The following is a 16396-nucleotide window of genomic DNA, read 5'->3' on the forward strand; positions in this document are numbered from 1 at the left end:
CATTTTATCTGGTCTTTTGTGGACCGATTCTTGCCTTGGAGGGAAGGTGTGTGACTAAGGGGCCACTGGGATCCCGCTGAACTTCAAGATTCTGTGCCCAGCAGCACCTTGCGCTAAACTTGAAGCTGACTTACAGATAAATAATTGGGAATATCCAGGGCCACTTTGGCTTTTGCAGCTGTCGGCCGGAGAGGAAAAGGAGGCATTCTCTCTGACAGACCAACAGGCCCTCATGGGAGATCTGGGGGACAGCAGGGGATCATAGTAAGAACTCACTCTGGAACATTGAGTTGCCCCTCTCAATCTTTGGGCCTTGGCCTGGCTGCTCCTCCTGGAACCTGGAAGAACGTCTTACTTAGCTCCCTTCTTCCTCTAGCTACTGTTACTCCTCCCTCCAACCCTGCCAGGCGACACCATCCCCAGGAAGCTTTCGGGAAAGCACTTCCCCCTCTTTTCCACCCGCCAAGTTGGAGTTATTTCTCCTTTTCTGGACTCCCTCCCATTGCGGGAGGAGAGGGAGCAAATGGCCTGCCTGCACCAAGGCACTTCTCACCGCAGATCTCGCTTTACTTGTTTCTCTCTCCCTTAAGTCTGCTTTCTCCTTGTTGAAGCCAACCGGGTCCGTGTGTGGCCTCCGCGCCTAATGCAAGAGACCCACGCGTGCACATGCGTGCATACCCCCCGCCCCCTTTGCTACAGGAGACGATGCCAGAAAGAGTAGGACGTCAGCATTTTAGAATTTTTGCAATTGCAAGAGTCGTCGGGAGTCACCTAGTGACACCTTCCCTTTTACAGATGTGCTTCCTGGAGTCCCCTGGGAGAAGCTTTTGGCTTCATTCAGCGCCTTTTCTTCCCGAGGCCCAAAGCACTTTTGCTGTTGATGATCTCAACCTTCTAGGCAGGTAGGGAGAAGTGGGTAGGTGTTAATATCCTCCCTTTTCCCCTAGGGGAAACTGACTCAGAGAAACGAGGCGACCGGCCTCGGTGGGGCGGGGGCTGTAACGGGAATTCAGGGCTCCGGGCCAATGTGGAATTTACTGTGCCTCCTCTGGGGAAGCGTGAAAGTGAAGTAATCAACTTACGAGCCCCAGGCGAGGACCCTTTAGCCCCTAGAAGGATCGGGTTGGGTCAGGAGGATTAATGCAGTTAAGGGCTCGCGGCATTGACCCCTTGGCAACTTGGCGAAGTCCAGCGGGTCCGCCGCCCTTCCCTCGGCCGGGTGACCAATGGGCTTCGGTCTCTTTAAGGCCCCGGCGCCCCGCCTCCGGCTCGTCGCCGACCTCCTCCCACCTCCCAGCCGCTGCTCCGCCAGTTCCAGACTTCCCTTGGCGATGAGGTCATCTTCTCGCTGCCCATTGGCTGCGCCTGGCCGTCAGTCACAGGAAGTCCCGCCGGCGTCCTCACCGCCTCCGTACCCCTCCCTTCCCGCCCTCCCTTTAGTTCTACCGTCCCAGCCTCCGCAAGGCCTCTGATTGGCCAGGGCCGCCGTCACTCTTCCAGCAGGCGGTATGGGAGGCGGGAGGAGGGTGTGGTGGGAGGGGCCGCAGCTTCCGTGGCTGAGAGGAGCCGGCGGCGGCAGTGTCTGTGGTGTCCGAGGCGGCGGCGAGAGCGACCGTTCCATCCTCCCCACCCCCTCGGCTCCGCTCGCCACACACTCTCCTCTCGTGCAGACTTCTCCTCAGCTCCGTGCGCACTGGCGAGACGTTGAGCCTCGGGAGGGGAGACGCGCGGCGAGAGCCGGAGGGGGACCGCCGCGGAGCTCCGGCCGGGAGGAGCGCGAGGCGGTGAGTGAGAGTCTGGGCAGGGAGCCCCTCCCCCACCGCGGCCCCGCCCCGAGCATCCTTTCTCCTCGCGACCCCGCCGCGCGCCCTCGGGGTGTGTCTGCGCGGGCGTCGCCGCTCGGCCCCTACCCCGTCGCCGCTCAGCTCGCCCGCCCCTCGCCTCCGGGCCGGGTCCCCCAGCCGCGGCGCGGGGCGCGGCCGTGCACCTGTGAGCCGCCTGGCCTGGCAGCGCCGGTGAGGGGATGAGGGCGGTCCCGCACCCATTGCGCCCGGGTGTGTTTTGACTGCAGGGTCCCGGGGTCTTGTGCAGACCCTTCGGATCCATGTGCAAGCCTAGGATTCCCTGGCGAGGGAGCCTCACCTGGACTTGTTGATGCCTCTGTCGGCCACCTGAATGCCGCCAGGTGTAAGGGCTCTGGCCGATTTGAAACTTGACGGCCAGGAACTTGACCCTCTCTCTAAGAAAGTGTCAGGACGCTTTGATTCCACCTCCCACTCTGGCCGGTGCCGTAGGAAAGCACTGATACTCTAGTAGCTTGGGCTGGAGCTTTCAGATCAGGTTCGCCAAGCTGCCCTTCGCCGGCTTTGTAATCTTGGGCTTCGGTTTCCTAATCAGGAAAATGGGCATAAGACCTACTACATGGGATCATTGTGAGTTGAGAACGACGGGTAGATCGGTTTGTATTCAAGCACCAGCCCAAATCGGCTTTGTCAGGATCTCTGTTTTCTCACTATTATATAGCGTAACAAAAAGGCAGTTTGGTGGACACTCAGCTGTACTGGGCATGAGGTATGTGTATACAGGAATATGAAAGATGTCACTTAAAAATAATAATGAGATTACACCTAGCTTCTTGTGTTTTCACATACTTTGAAGTTTGTAAGAAGTCTGAAATGTTCCCAGCTTGCCAACTTTTGAGATCTTCTCAAGATCTTTTCTACCTGAAGCCAAAACTCGTGATACACTATTTTTAGTAAAAAGTATAATTCATGTATTACATATTAGGGGACCCCGAAAACTCCACAAATTTCACTTAAGCAGTTTTACTGTTGAAAAGCAGCCACCTCCCAGGAGTGAGGTGGTACAGCCAGCTGGCACATGGCCCTGGGACTGCAGGGTGGGGAACCCTTGGCTAAAAGTTATTAAATTAAGTTTTGCTTAATGTCATTTGCATTTTTCATAGTGAATCAAAGAGCTTTATGATAGTTTCTTAGTGAAATGATTTTAAAAGAGGCAGACCATTACTGCTTTTTTCAAAAGCCCGTGCAAAGAAAAACTGACTATAGTCTGTTTCAGTATTGGCTTCAGTTCTTTGCCAGTAACTGTTAGGAAGAGACCCTGTTTAGAAAGGCTTCCACAAGTCACATCTCTGGTTAAGTTTTTTATTTGGTGTAAAATCATGAGATGGAAGAGTAAGATGTATCCCATAATCCTAAAGTATTTATTGCAGACTTTCCACATCCTTTAGTCCTCTACTGACTGCTATGAGGAAGGGATTCAAAAGAAGTATGAAACAGCATCTCAGCCCATAAAGGGCAAAACCATAAAGTTTGGGTCACTCAGTACATTTGGGTACTATTTAAGTAATGACTTCATTCATTTATTCATTCAGTAAACTTGTTCCTTGCCTATAACATGCCAGGTATTTTTCTTTTTTTTTTTAAGATTTATTTATTTCGGGATCCCTGGGTGGCGCAGCGGTTTGGCGCCTGCCTTTGGCCCAGGGCGTGATCCTGGAGACCCGGGATCGAATCCCACGTTGGGCTCCTGGTGCATGGAGCCTGCTTCTCCCTCTGCCTGTGTCTCTGCCTCTCTCTCTCTATCATAAATAAATAAAAAAAATAAAACATTTAAAAAAAAAAAAAGATTTATTTATTTGAAGGACGCCTGGGTGGCTGCCGTTAAGTGTCTGCCTTTGGCTCAGGGCGTGATCCTGGAGTCCCGGGATTGAGTCCGGCATTGGGCTCCCTGCATGGAGCCTACTTCTCCCTCTGCCTGTGTCTCTGCCTCTTTCTGTGTGTCTCTCATGAATAAATGAATAAAATCTTAAAAAAAAAAAAGATTTCTTTGAGAGTGAGAAAGAGCACAGAGGGAGAGGGCGAAGCCGACCTCCTGCTGAGCAGAGAGCCCAATACTGGGCTAGATTTGATCCCAGGACCTGAGATCATGACCTAAGTCAAAGGCAGACACTTAACTGATTGAGCTACCCAGGTCCTCCACCAGGTGTTTTTTTAAAAGCCGAGTTTATCAGGGTAAGTGAGGTATAGTCTCTGCTCGTATGAGCTCACAGTCTATCTAGTGGGAGAGGCAGAAAGTGACAGATAATTGTAACACACTGAAATAAACTCTAGAACTGTATGGGAGGGTCAAGGGAGCTTTTCCTTTTCATTTCAAAGAGAAGATGGCATTTGAGCTGATCCTTAACTCATTAGATGAAGGAGAGGAAGATCATTCCAAACAGAAGTAACTGAGCTTGGAAAGATTTCTTGATAGATCTTCTGACTGCAGGTATAAGCCCTAGGGAAGTGGAAGGAAACTGACATTTCTTTTTTTTTTTTTTTTTTTAAAGATTTTATTTATTTATTCATAGACAGAGAGAGAGAGAGGCAGAGGGAGAAGCAGGCTCCATGCAGGGAACCCGATGTGGGACTCGATCCCGGGTCTCCAGGATCACACCCTGGGCTGCAGGCAGCACCAAACCTCTGCGCCACTGGGGCTGCCCGAAACTGACATTTCTTGATGCCCATTATATAATAAACATTAAGTTAGGCTTTTAATATTACCACTTAATTCTCACAACGACCCTATGAGGCAGATATTACCTCCACTTTAGGATAGGAAGACTGAGGCTCAGCCTAGTTAAATAATTTGTCTAAGGGTTGCACAGTTAGTGATAGAGCCAGGACTTGAATTTCTGATTTAAAAGTATGTATGCTCATTTCCTTTTTTTTTTTTTAGATATATATATATATTTTTTTATTTTGTTTATTTATGATAGTCACAGAGAGAGAGAGAGAGGCAGAGACACAGGCAGAGGGAGAAGCAGGCTCCATGCACTGGGAGCCTGACGTGGGATTCGATCCCGGGTCTCCAGGATCGCGCCCTGGGCCAAAGGCAGGCGCCAAACCGCTGCGCCACCCAGGGACCCTGCTCATTTCCTTTTAACACTCTACAGAAATAAATGAGGTGAGACTGTTCCAGCTATATATATATATGACATATATATGTCATTTTACTACATAAATTACAAATTACTTTCTGTGAAATAAATGTTCATATTTGATTTAGAGTTGCTAAAACGTGTATAATAAAGGCTATCAAGTGGTATTTATGTTTATAAGTGTGGTGATATTTGCTAAGAAGTGGTTCATGGAAACATTTAATGGAAGACATTGACATATACAGATTCTATATGGGGCACTTAACAAAGCTATTAAACAGATATGGACTTTTCTTGAGGCCATAGCTTAAATATTTAAGTGTATAAAGAAAAGGATGGCCAATGAAATAGAAAAGGAAAGAGGTAAAATGGTTGTGAATAATGATTTTTTTTGAAAAGGCAATTAGAATTTTGAAGTCTTAATAACAGAGGTTTTTATATTTAGAGAACCCACTATGGATGGTAAACTCCACAAAGGCAATTTGTTTCTTTTATTCTGTTAGCTCAAGAGCAATTCTTGGGACATAGCAGATACTCAGTAAATATTTGTTGACTAAAAGATGAATATGAATAAATACATATTTACAGTGAGTTGTATGTTTATGTAAATACTAAGGTTGATAGAATTGATTTAAGAACATTTTCGTCTGCTGAAAAGAAAATCTTTGGTCAGGAGGTTATATTTCAGAAGGTCTTGAAAGAAAAGAGGGAGACACTGACAGGTTATAGATGAAGTGGTACAGGCATATACCATATAGGTATTAATAAACGCTTATACATTGGAAGAAAAGGAACATTGAACAAAGGGAATGGCCCACTGCACCATTATATATAGGTACTGTTTAATTCTAAGGCTTTAACAAATTTTGTGAATCAAATTTCTGCTCTTAAGGAACTTAGAGTTTTAGAGACTGTTAGGTGTGTTGCCTATTATTGTATAACATGTTACTCCAAAAGTTAGTGCTTAAGATAACAGTAAACATCATCTCTCACGGTTTCTGTGAGCCAAGAATTTGGGAGCAGCTTGAGCAGTGGTTCAGGCTCAGGACCTCTCAAGGGATTGCAGTGATATGTCATCTAGAGTTGCAGTCATCTGAAGACAGGCTGGTGGATCCTCTTAAGGTGGCTACTCAGATTGCTGACAAGTTGCTGTAGGCTATTGGTGGGAGGTCTCTGTTAGTATGGGCTTCTCCGTAGAACTACTTGAATGCCCTCAGTGCATGGCAGCTGACTTTTCCCAGAGCAAATAATCCAAGAGACCAAGTTGTGTTGTTGTTGTTGTTGTTGTTTTTTTTTTTTGATCTAGCTTCAGAAGTCACATACCATCATTTCTCCATTATACTATTGGTCACACATCGTGGGAAGGGATTATACAGGGGTATGATTAGAGGAGGTGAGGATCCTTAGGGGCCATCTTGGAGGCTGGCTACCACAGTGGTAGCATAGAACAGAAAAAGTGTTGGAAGAAGGTGCAAAGTGCTGGGGGAGGGGAAGGAAGGATTCAGAGGTGGGAAAGGTTACTTTTGGGAAAATGAGGGAATTGGGAAAGATTTAATTCTTTTAACAGATTATATATATATATATATATTTATTAAAAGATTTTATTTATTTATTCATGACAGACACACGGAGGGAGAGAGAGAGAGGCAGAGACACAGGCAGAGGGAGAAGCAAGCTCCACTCAGGGGGCCCGACATGGGATTTGATTCCGGGTCTCCAGGATCGGGCCCTGGGCCGAAGGCGGCGCTAAACCGCTGAGCCCCCCGGGCTGCCCTTAACAGATATTTACAGGTATTTATTGGGTGCTTACTGTGTGCCTTCAACATGATAGGCTAATATGTGGAAGTGGACGCTGAATTAGGGCTCTATGAAATGTAAGTAGTTTAGGCCAGCATTGATATGAAACACAAACATTAAATTCTGTGTGTAAGGTGAGAGTGGAGTAATTTTTCTGATATTGAGAACAGTAACTTATCAAAACAAAGTAGTTAAAAGCATAAATACTAGAGCCAGACTTCCTGGGTTGGAAGTCACCACATGCTAGCTGTGTGACCTTGGGTGTGTGACTGTATACTCTTACCACATCTTGATAACTCACTAACTATAAAATGGGGTTAATAATGGTGGTTGCTTTATATTGCTGCTATAAAGATTAAGTTAAAAATATGCCAAGTCCTTGGAACAGGTTCACATACATCATCATCATCGTCGTCATTGTTCATTTTGGGTCATAGCATAGAACTGACTGTGGTGAATGAGGTTGAAGTCAGAGATGAATGAATGTGGAATAATGTGAGTATTCAGAGGCTTTTTTTAAATTTTTTTTTAAATTTTTATTTATTTATGATAGTCACAGAGAGAGAGAGAGAGGCAGAGACACAGGCAGAGGGAGAAGCAGGCTCCATGCACTGGAAGCCCGATGTGGGATTTGATCCCGGGTCTCCAGGATCGCGCCCTGGGCCAAAGGCAGGCGCCAAACTGCTGCGCCACCCAGGGATCCCTATTCAGAGGCTTTTAAATGTCAGCCATTTAAATGTAATCATTTGCTGCTTCAGCATCAGTTTTCTCCGTTCGACTATTTATGTTAAGATAATTTTTATTTCACAAATAGAGTAAACCAGTGATTTTATTTAGCTGAACTCCACAGTTGCAACAATTCCTCAGGAGATTCACAGTTGTTTGTGAAGGGTATCTTGTATTCTTCTCTCTTCCCTCTTTAAATTACCTAATGGGTTTAGCCAGAAGCAGTACTCAAAGGTACATCTTCAGAAGATCTTAGTGGTGGAACCAGGACCCAGAGTAAAAATACTAGAGTGGGCACTTTTGTGCTCGGTCACAAAAGAATCCTCAGAGATTCTTTTGTTTTTTAAATATTTTATTTATTCATGAGAGATGCAGAGAGAGAGAGAGAAGAGGCACAGGCAGAGGGAGAAGCAGGCTCCTTGTGGGAAGCCGATGCGGAACTTGATCCCCAGACCTGGGATCACGTCCTGAGTCGAAGGCAGGCACTCAACTGCTGAGCCACCTAGACGTCCCTCCTCAGAGATTCTTTTTTTTTTTTTTAATTTTTATTTATTTATGATAGTCACAGAGAGAGAGAGAGAGAGGCAGAGACATAGGCAGAGGGAGAAGCAGGCTCCATGCACTGGGAGCCCGACGTGGGATTCGATCCCGGGTCTCCAGGATCGCGCCCCGGGCCAAAGGCAGGCGCTAAACCGCTGCGCCACCCAGGGATCCCTCCTCAGAGATTCTTAACACTATGTCACTTTTGTGAAGAGAGATCATTGAACTCCATGTCTCTGCAGGTGTTAAAACAGGAATTGGGTGATCTGTCAGGGTACCTTGGGTGGCTCTAATGGCCTAAATTGCCTTCAGTTTTGCGGTTCGGGGACTTCAGTCCAACTCTCATTGTTAGTTGAACAGAGGCACTGAGAAATTAAGTGCTTTGAGGTTCCACAATAATCTAGTGGCTGAGCCTGGGTCAGTTCTTCACCCTGTGTTTAAGGCTGGCTCACATAGTCTTAGTAGAAGATCTGCAGAATCTTTGGAAGATTGAGCATTCCTATACCATATTTTTACTTTTGTGGTATATCTGATTTATTTGCTTCCCTAGTCACTTTTATTCATTTGCTTTTGAAAATCATTTCCTGTTTATATGAGTGCTAGTAACAAGTAATTTGGATAGCTCATTTTGAAATCTGAAATGTATACTCTTACTGAATTTGAAGATAAGTTGGCTACTTATGGGTCTTTGACCTCTAAATTTTAAGTGGGAATTATGGGTGATTTTTTTTTAAAGATTATTTATTTAGGGATCCCTGGGTGGCGCAGCGGTTTGGCGCCTGCCTTTGGCCCAGGGCGCGATCCTGGAGACCCGGGATCGAATCCCACGTCGGGCTCCCGGTGCATGGAGCCTGCTTCTCCCTCTGCCTGTGTCTCTGCCTCTCTCTCTGTGTGTGTGACTATCATAAATAAATTAAAAAAAAATAAAAAAAAAAGATTATTTATTTATTCATGAGAGACTCACAGAGGCAGAGACACAGGCAGAGGGAGAAGCAGGCGCCATGCAGGGAGCTTGCTCTGGGACTTGGTCTGGGGACTTCGGGATCACACCCTGAGCCGAAGGCAGACGCTCAACCGCTGAGTCACACAGGCGTCCCAATTTTTGTTTTTTGAAACATTTTTGTTCTGGTATCAAAACTTAACATATAATGGGCATAACTTGAAAAAAAATCATAAACTCTGTAGTATGAGAGAGAGTAAAATAACCATTGAAGTAACATGTCTAGTTTAAGGGCATGAGGAGAACTAGGTACTGACAGTTATCAGCTGTGTAACCATAGGCTCACTACTTAACTTTCTTTCTTTTTTTTTTTTTTAAGATTTTATTTATTTATTCATGAGAAACACAAGAGACAGAGGCAGAGACATAGGCAGAGGGAGGAGCAGGCTCCCTGCAGGGAGCCTAATGTAGGACTTGAACCTGGATCATGGGATCAGGACCTGAGCCGAAGGCAGACATTCAACTGCTGAGCCATCAAGGCGTCCCACTACTTAACTTTCTTGTGACTAGTTTTGCATCTGAAAAATGGGGTTAGTGATTCTTACAACATGAGTGTTACAAGGATCATGGAGTCACAGTGGACTAATTATTGTGCTACCTCATTAATTTTCACACCAGCTCTGTGAAGTAAGTATTAGCTCCATTTTGTAAATGAGGAAAGAGAAGCTTGGAGAGATTCACTAATTTAAGAAGATTGCAATCGGTATTTGAACCAAGTTGTCTTTTTTTTTTCCCCCTTTTTTCTTTTAAGTAGGCTACATGCCCAGTGCGGGGGTTGAACTCTCAACCCTCAGATCAAGAGTTGCATGCTCTATCAACTGAGCCAGCCAGGCTTCCCCCGGGTCTGTCTTTGAAGTAAAAGATACTGACTCTCTATGATAATATGTATGAAGTGCCTGACTTTGCCTGAAGTAAATGTCTGTACCTATTCACTTTCTTTTGCATAGTTTGTGAAAATGTTAGTATGCTGATGATTCTTTATAGTAGTAATCAAGGTGGTGTAGCTTTCAGAGTATTCTTTGCAGTATTCCTTATATGTATCTTGTTGCCATTCTTGAAATAGAAAGCTATAATAGTGATTTCACATCCTAAATTGCTCAGTAAATACTAAATAAGGACATACTATAGTGTCCAAATTTTAAACATATTTTGTCAATGTTTCAGTTATCCTTGTAACAGTAAATGGCATAAGCAATGCCAAAGTCTCCTAATCGTGGTTAATTTGTACATATTTTCACTACCACAAAATTTACAGGAACTTGGAAAGTTGTCCTTCTCTCAATTTTGGGACACACTATGTTGCATTTTGGTATGAGAGTGGCATTAACGATTTCATGGTGAAACTGGCTTTTTGCTGACTTTATATTTTTGTTATATGATGGACGTATTTTTTGGTATGATTATTTTCGTTTATTTTGTTAAGTAAGCTCTACACCCAACATGGGGCTTCAACTCATCACCCTGAGATCCAAAGAGTCACACACATGCTTAACTGACTGAGCCAGCCAGGTGCCTCTGTGTGATGGTGTATTTAAAGTAGTGTTTTTAGGGCAGCCCCTGTGGCGCAGCGGTTTGGCGCCACCTGCAGCCCGGGGTGTGATCCTGGAGACCCTGGATCGAGTTCACATCGGGCTCCCTGCGTGGAGCCTGCTTCTCCCTCTGCCTGTGTCTCTGCCTCTCTCTCTCTGTGTCTCTTTGAATGAATGAATGAATGAATAAATAAGTAAATAAATAAAATCTTAAAAAAAATAAAGTAGGCTTTTTAGGGGCGCCTGGGTGGCTCAGTCGGTTAAGCATCTGCTCTGCCTTTGACTCTGGTCATGATCCCAGGATCCTGGGGTCCAGCACCCTGCTAAGCAGCAGTCTGCTTTTCTCTGCCCCTCTCTCTGCTTATAGTCTCTCTCTCTCTCTTTTAAATAAATAAAATCTTAAAAAATAGTCTTTTAAAATTTGCCTTGTATTTATCATCTTGCCTTTCAGAACAATTTAGAAATGAAAGGTAAGGGCCATTTTCTTATCTCTTTTACTTCAGTTAAAGATTCCATTCAGGAGCTTTTAATATTCCAGGTTAATGCCCTAAGGTGGCATGAAAAGCAAAGATATAGTGGTATTTTAAATTCTCCATTTTGAAAAAAAAAGAAAAAAAATAAATTCTCCATTTTGTAGATTCAGTGGATCATTTTACATTCTTGTTGACGTTTCCTTTCTCTCTCTGTGTGTGTGTGTGTGTATATATATATATATATATACACATATGTTATATGTTTATATACAATTTTTTTCTTTTTGCAAGGGAGGATTGAGGAGTCCTGGAATGGTGAGAATAGGAAACCAAGAATACAGTGAGATCATAGATTATTGATTTGGCTTGAAATTAAATAAATTCAAAGCTTTCCTTTATGCAGTAGAACATCATAGGGTGGTATGGCTCATTTGTCTTGTCATGAATCTTTTATACATTGATTATAATGATTATTAGTCATTTTCCTGAATCAGTTACTTAACATAGTTGACTTTTTTTTTTTTTATACCTGAATGCTGATTCTGAAGGTGAGCCTAGTAGAAACAATTTGATGAAAACTGGGCATGACCTGTACAGTTTGGACAAGGTATTCATGACATTTTATTTTCAACATGTTTAATAACCTGTTGGGTGCCTAAATAAAACTGAGTTAATTATAGTGTAACCTTTTGTTCTATTTGGAGAGTGTTAAGGGATTTTTGAATACCCTCCAAAATTCACCTTCATCAAGTAAGCTTAGAAAGCTCTTTCTAGAGCAAGGATCCTCAAAACTTTACCTGCATGACTCTCTACCTCTTCTGGCCACTTCCTTGTTTTCTTTTGAAAAAGCACAGTAGATTTTCGTACTGTTTGGAGATAGAAATGATGAGTTAGTTTGAAGTTGAATGCACCTGTTTTCAATCTGGCTCTACTTCTCACTGGCTGTGTGATCCTGGGCAAGGGAATTAATCTTTCCAAACCCCTATTTCCTCATAGTTTAGTTGTGAGAGGTAAATAAATTACATATAAAACATTTTGCACATGATAGGCATTCTGTGTATGTTAATTTTCTTAACATCCAGAATTTTTCTTTTGTAGCAGTAGCTATGGTTACAGCTAAATAATTGTTTTTATGTTTTTCTTATAAGCTTTGTGAGGCTATGGACCATATCTGCCTCTTTATTGCTATTTTTTCAACATTTGGTATAGTGCTTGGCATGGCAAATAATATTAGATACTCAAATACATGTTGAATGAATGAAAGTGATTCACCCCTTCTCATCCTATCCTCTCTTGCCTTAAAGGACAACATCCTGAACTGAGTTCCTTTGGCCCACTTGAGAATTAATCAACTTTTTAGTGGATATTTGGTCCATTAATGACTAGAGCTAGGTAAAGGGCAAGACAATGAACAGATGAGTAACAACCAGAAAGACAACATGACAATATTCAAAATAAATAATAATACTATAAAATAGCAGTACTCTGGATTTTCTAACCCTCTGCCATCTGAGGGTTGTCAGCCCCAAATTCTACCAAAACAGTTATCGTTGAGGCCACCACTGACTTGCATGTTCGTGAGCCAGTGGGTTGTCCCTAGCTTAGTAAAATGGTTAGTATTAAAATTATTCAGGCAAGAACCTTGGCATCATCTTCTCTTCCTTTCCCATTTCATATCCAATCCATCAGTGAATCCTGCTAGTTCTGTTTGCTAAATATATCCATATCTGATTGCTTCTCACCACCTCCATTGTAATCATCCTTGTCCAAGCCATCAGATTAGTTTCCTGTGGCTAGCTACTGTAACAAAGCACCACAATCTTGGTGGCTTAAAACACCCATATTTATTCTTTTAGAGTTCTGAAGGTCAGATGTCTGAAATCAGTTTTACTGGGCCAAAATCAAAGTGTCAGCAGCAGAGCTGCACTCCTTCTGGAGGCTTTAGGGGAGAGTAAGTTCCTCACCTCTTCCAGTTTCTGGTGGCTGCCAGCATTCCTTGGTTTGTGGCAATATCACTTTAGTCTGCAAGAACAGCATCTTCAGATCTCTATGCACATCTCTTTTAGCTCTGTGTCAAATCTCTCTCTACCTCCCTTTTATAAAGATATGTGATTGCATTTAGAGCTCACCCAGATAATCCAGGATAATCTCCCCATATCAAGATCCTTAATTTAATCACATCTGCAAAGATTCCCCCCTTGTTTTTTAAAGATTTTATTTATTTTTTTGTGAGAGACACAAAGAGAGGCAGAGACCGTCAGAGGGAGAAGCAGGTTCCCCATAGGGAGCCCGATACAGGACTTGATCTTAGGACCTTGGGATCATAAGCTGAACCAAAGGTAGACACTCAACCACTGAGCCACCCAGGTGCCCTGAGATGTAGAGTTTTAAAAATATTTTTTTGGATATTAGCCCCTTATTAGATATATGATTTGCAGATATTTTCCCCTTTCAGTAGGTTGCCTTTTCATTTTGTTGATGGGTTCCTTTGTTGTGCAGAAGCTTTTTAGTTTACTGTAGTTCCACTCATTTATTTTTACTTTTGTTGTCTTTGCTTTTGGTGTCTAGCCTAACTTTTCTCGAAGGTTAGTGCATGTTTTGCAACTGAATAGTTTAGTAGCCTATTTCTTGCCTGTAGAATTTTGATAGCCTTCTTTTATTTCATTCTCTTTCTTTCTGTGTCAGGCCAAGTTGGCAGTGTTTCTGCTGACAAAACATTTTTAGAAACCTTTTGGGTCTCATTTGTATGTTTTGGGGATTCTTATCATTAGACAAGAGGATCCTCCAGAGATATTTCCTGGTTATCTCATTCTGTTCCTAGCTTCTCTTTAGATGATTGGTTGAAGAGATCCCCGAGTTACATGTGTAATATCATCAACACTAGTAAAAAGGTTGTCCAGCCACACATCCCTGGCTTTCTCTCCACAGTAGTGCTTTCTTAATCATGCATCTCTATTTTAGTGTTTTTTTTTTTTTTTTTTTTTTTTTTTTTTGTGGTCTAGATAAGCTAAAGATTTCCTAAATCATCAAGTCCTGATTTGTTTGTTTGTTTCTTTTCTTTCTTTCTTTCTTTTTTTTTTTTAAAAGTCCTGGCTTCTTTTGTTTAACATCTCACCCATCAATTTATCTTTCCTCTTGCATTTTACTGTACACAGCAAGAAGAAAGTAGGCTGCACTTTCAACATGTTGCTTGGAAATTGCCTAAGCTAAATATTCAAGTTCATCACTTAGAAATTCTGCTTTTCACACAACTATAGGACACAATTCAGCCAAATTTTATTGCCACTTTATAAAAAGGGTTGTCTTCTAGTTTCCAATAAAGTTCCTCATTTGTTTCTGAGTCTTTACTAGAAGCACCTTTAATGTTCATCTTTTCCCCAGTATTCTGTTTATGATGACCTATGTATTCTCTGAAACAATAAGACTTTCTCTACTGTACTTCTTACTTTCTTCTGAGCTCTCACCAGGAAATGTCCATATTTCTACCAACGTCTTTTGAAGGCAACCTAGGCTTTTTCTATTATGCTTCTCCAAATTCTTTCAACCTCTACCCATTATCCAATTTCAAAGCCACTTCCACATTTTTAAGTATTTAAACAGAACACTTCACTTCCAGATACCAAAATCTATACCAGGGTTCAGCCAGAGAAACAGAATCAGTAGGAGATATACATTAAGAGATTCATGTTAAGGATTTTTTTAAAATTTTTATTTATTTATGATAGTCACACACACACAGAGAGAGAGAGAGAGAGAGAGAGGCAGAGACACAGGCAGAGGGAGAAGCAGGCTCCATGCACCGGGAGCCCGACGCGGGATTCGATCCAGCGTCTCCAGGATCGCGCCCTGAGCCAAAGGCAGGCGCCAAACCGCTGCGCCACCCAGGGATCCCTCATGTTAAGGATTTATTCCTTACATGATGTAGGGGCTGGCTAAGCAGGTATGATATACACAGGCTAGGTTGTCTTGAGCTGAGGTTACTATCCACAGGTAGAATTTATTCTGGGAAATGTCAGTTCTGCTCTTAAGGATTATTAGCTGATTGAATCAGGCCCAGTTAGGTTATCTAGAACAATGACCTTTGCTTAAAGGCAACTAATTATGAATATTAATCACATCCACAGGACAGCCTGGGTGGCCCAGCGGTTTAGTGCTGCCTTCAGCCCAGGGCCTCATCCTGGAGACCCAGGATCGAGTCCCACGTTGGGCTCCCTGCATGGAGCCTGCTTTTCCCTCAGCCTGTGTCTCTGCCTTTCTGTGTCTCTCATGAATAAATAAATAAAAATATTTAAAAAAATCACATCTTCACAAAATATCTTCACAAAAACAATGTTTGGATAACTGGGGGCAGTAGTGTAATCAAGTGACCCATACAACTGACCCATCACATAATCATTATTTCTTTTTTGAATTACTGTAATAGCTTCCTCTGCACTGAATTAATTCCCTGTTCCTTTTTTGATTTTTTTTTTTATTCTTCTCTCCATATAGATTATAGATCTTAAGCTCTGTTTTCCAGAGTCAGTTTCATGATCTATGACTCTCCCCCTTGCTTACTCTACTGTAATCCCACTGGCTTCCTTGCTGTTCCTGGGTATACCAGGTCTTTGTGCCTGCTGTTTTCTCCGCTTGAAATATTCTTTCCCTAAATCTCCACATGGTTTACTTCCTCACTTTTTTCAGATTTTTGCTCAGTTATTTCCTTATTATAGAGACCACCACATATTAAAAAGCCATCGTACTCCTTCATCCGAGGCAGCTTCTGTTTCCCTTACCCTGTGTCACTTGCTCTACAGGACTTGACATGAATTCATTTTTTTTTAAAGATTTTATTTATTTATTTGAGAGGGAGAGAGAAATCACAAGTGGGAGGGAGGGGCAGAGCGAGAGGGAGAGACAAGCAGACTCCCTGCTGAGTACAGAGCCTGAAGTGGGGTTCGATGTGGGGTTTGATATGGAGCTCGATCCCAGGACTCAGATCATGACCTGAGTCAAAGGCAGACACTTAACTGACTGAGCCACCCAGGTGCCCCAACATGTATTTGGTTTGTCTCCTCCCACTAGATCATAGTCTCTATTAGGGCAGGTATTTTGTTTATTGCTGTATCCTCAGCACCAACAGTACTTGGGATATCATAGTTTTTTTTTTTTTTAAAGATTTTATTTAGGGATCCCTGGGTGGCGCAGCGGTTTGGCGCCTGCCTTTGGCCCGGGGCGCGATCCTGGAGACCCAGGATCGAATCCCACGTCGAGCTCCCGGTGCATGGAGCCTGCTTCTCCCTCTGCCTGTGTCTCTGCCTCTCTCTCTCTCTCTCTCTCTCTCTCATTCTGTGTGACTATCATAAATAAATAAAAATTAAAAAAAAAATTTAAAAAAAAAAAAAAGATT

At 43.1% G+C, this 16396-nt stretch overlaps 1 long non-coding RNA gene across 1 annotated transcript in view; it reads left to right on the forward strand.

The window, feature by feature from the left end:
• Nucleotides 1-1668: 1668 nt before the first annotated feature.
• Nucleotides 1669-16396, forward strand: part of LOC129512213 (uncharacterized) — an 84725-nt gene continuing 69997 nt past the window's right edge. Inside the window, exon 1 of the long non-coding RNA XR_008664969.1 lies at nucleotides 1669-1784. This is a non-coding gene — a long non-coding RNA (uncharacterized LOC129512213). The remainder of the gene's footprint in view (nucleotides 1785-16396) is intronic.

The sequence above is a fragment of the Nyctereutes procyonoides genome, unplaced genomic scaffold (genome assembly GCF_905146905.1).
Source record: "Nyctereutes procyonoides isolate TBG_1078 unplaced genomic scaffold, NYPRO_anot_genome, whole genome shotgun sequence".
NCBI classification, from domain to species: Eukaryota; Metazoa; Chordata; class Mammalia; order Carnivora; family Canidae; genus Nyctereutes; species Nyctereutes procyonoides.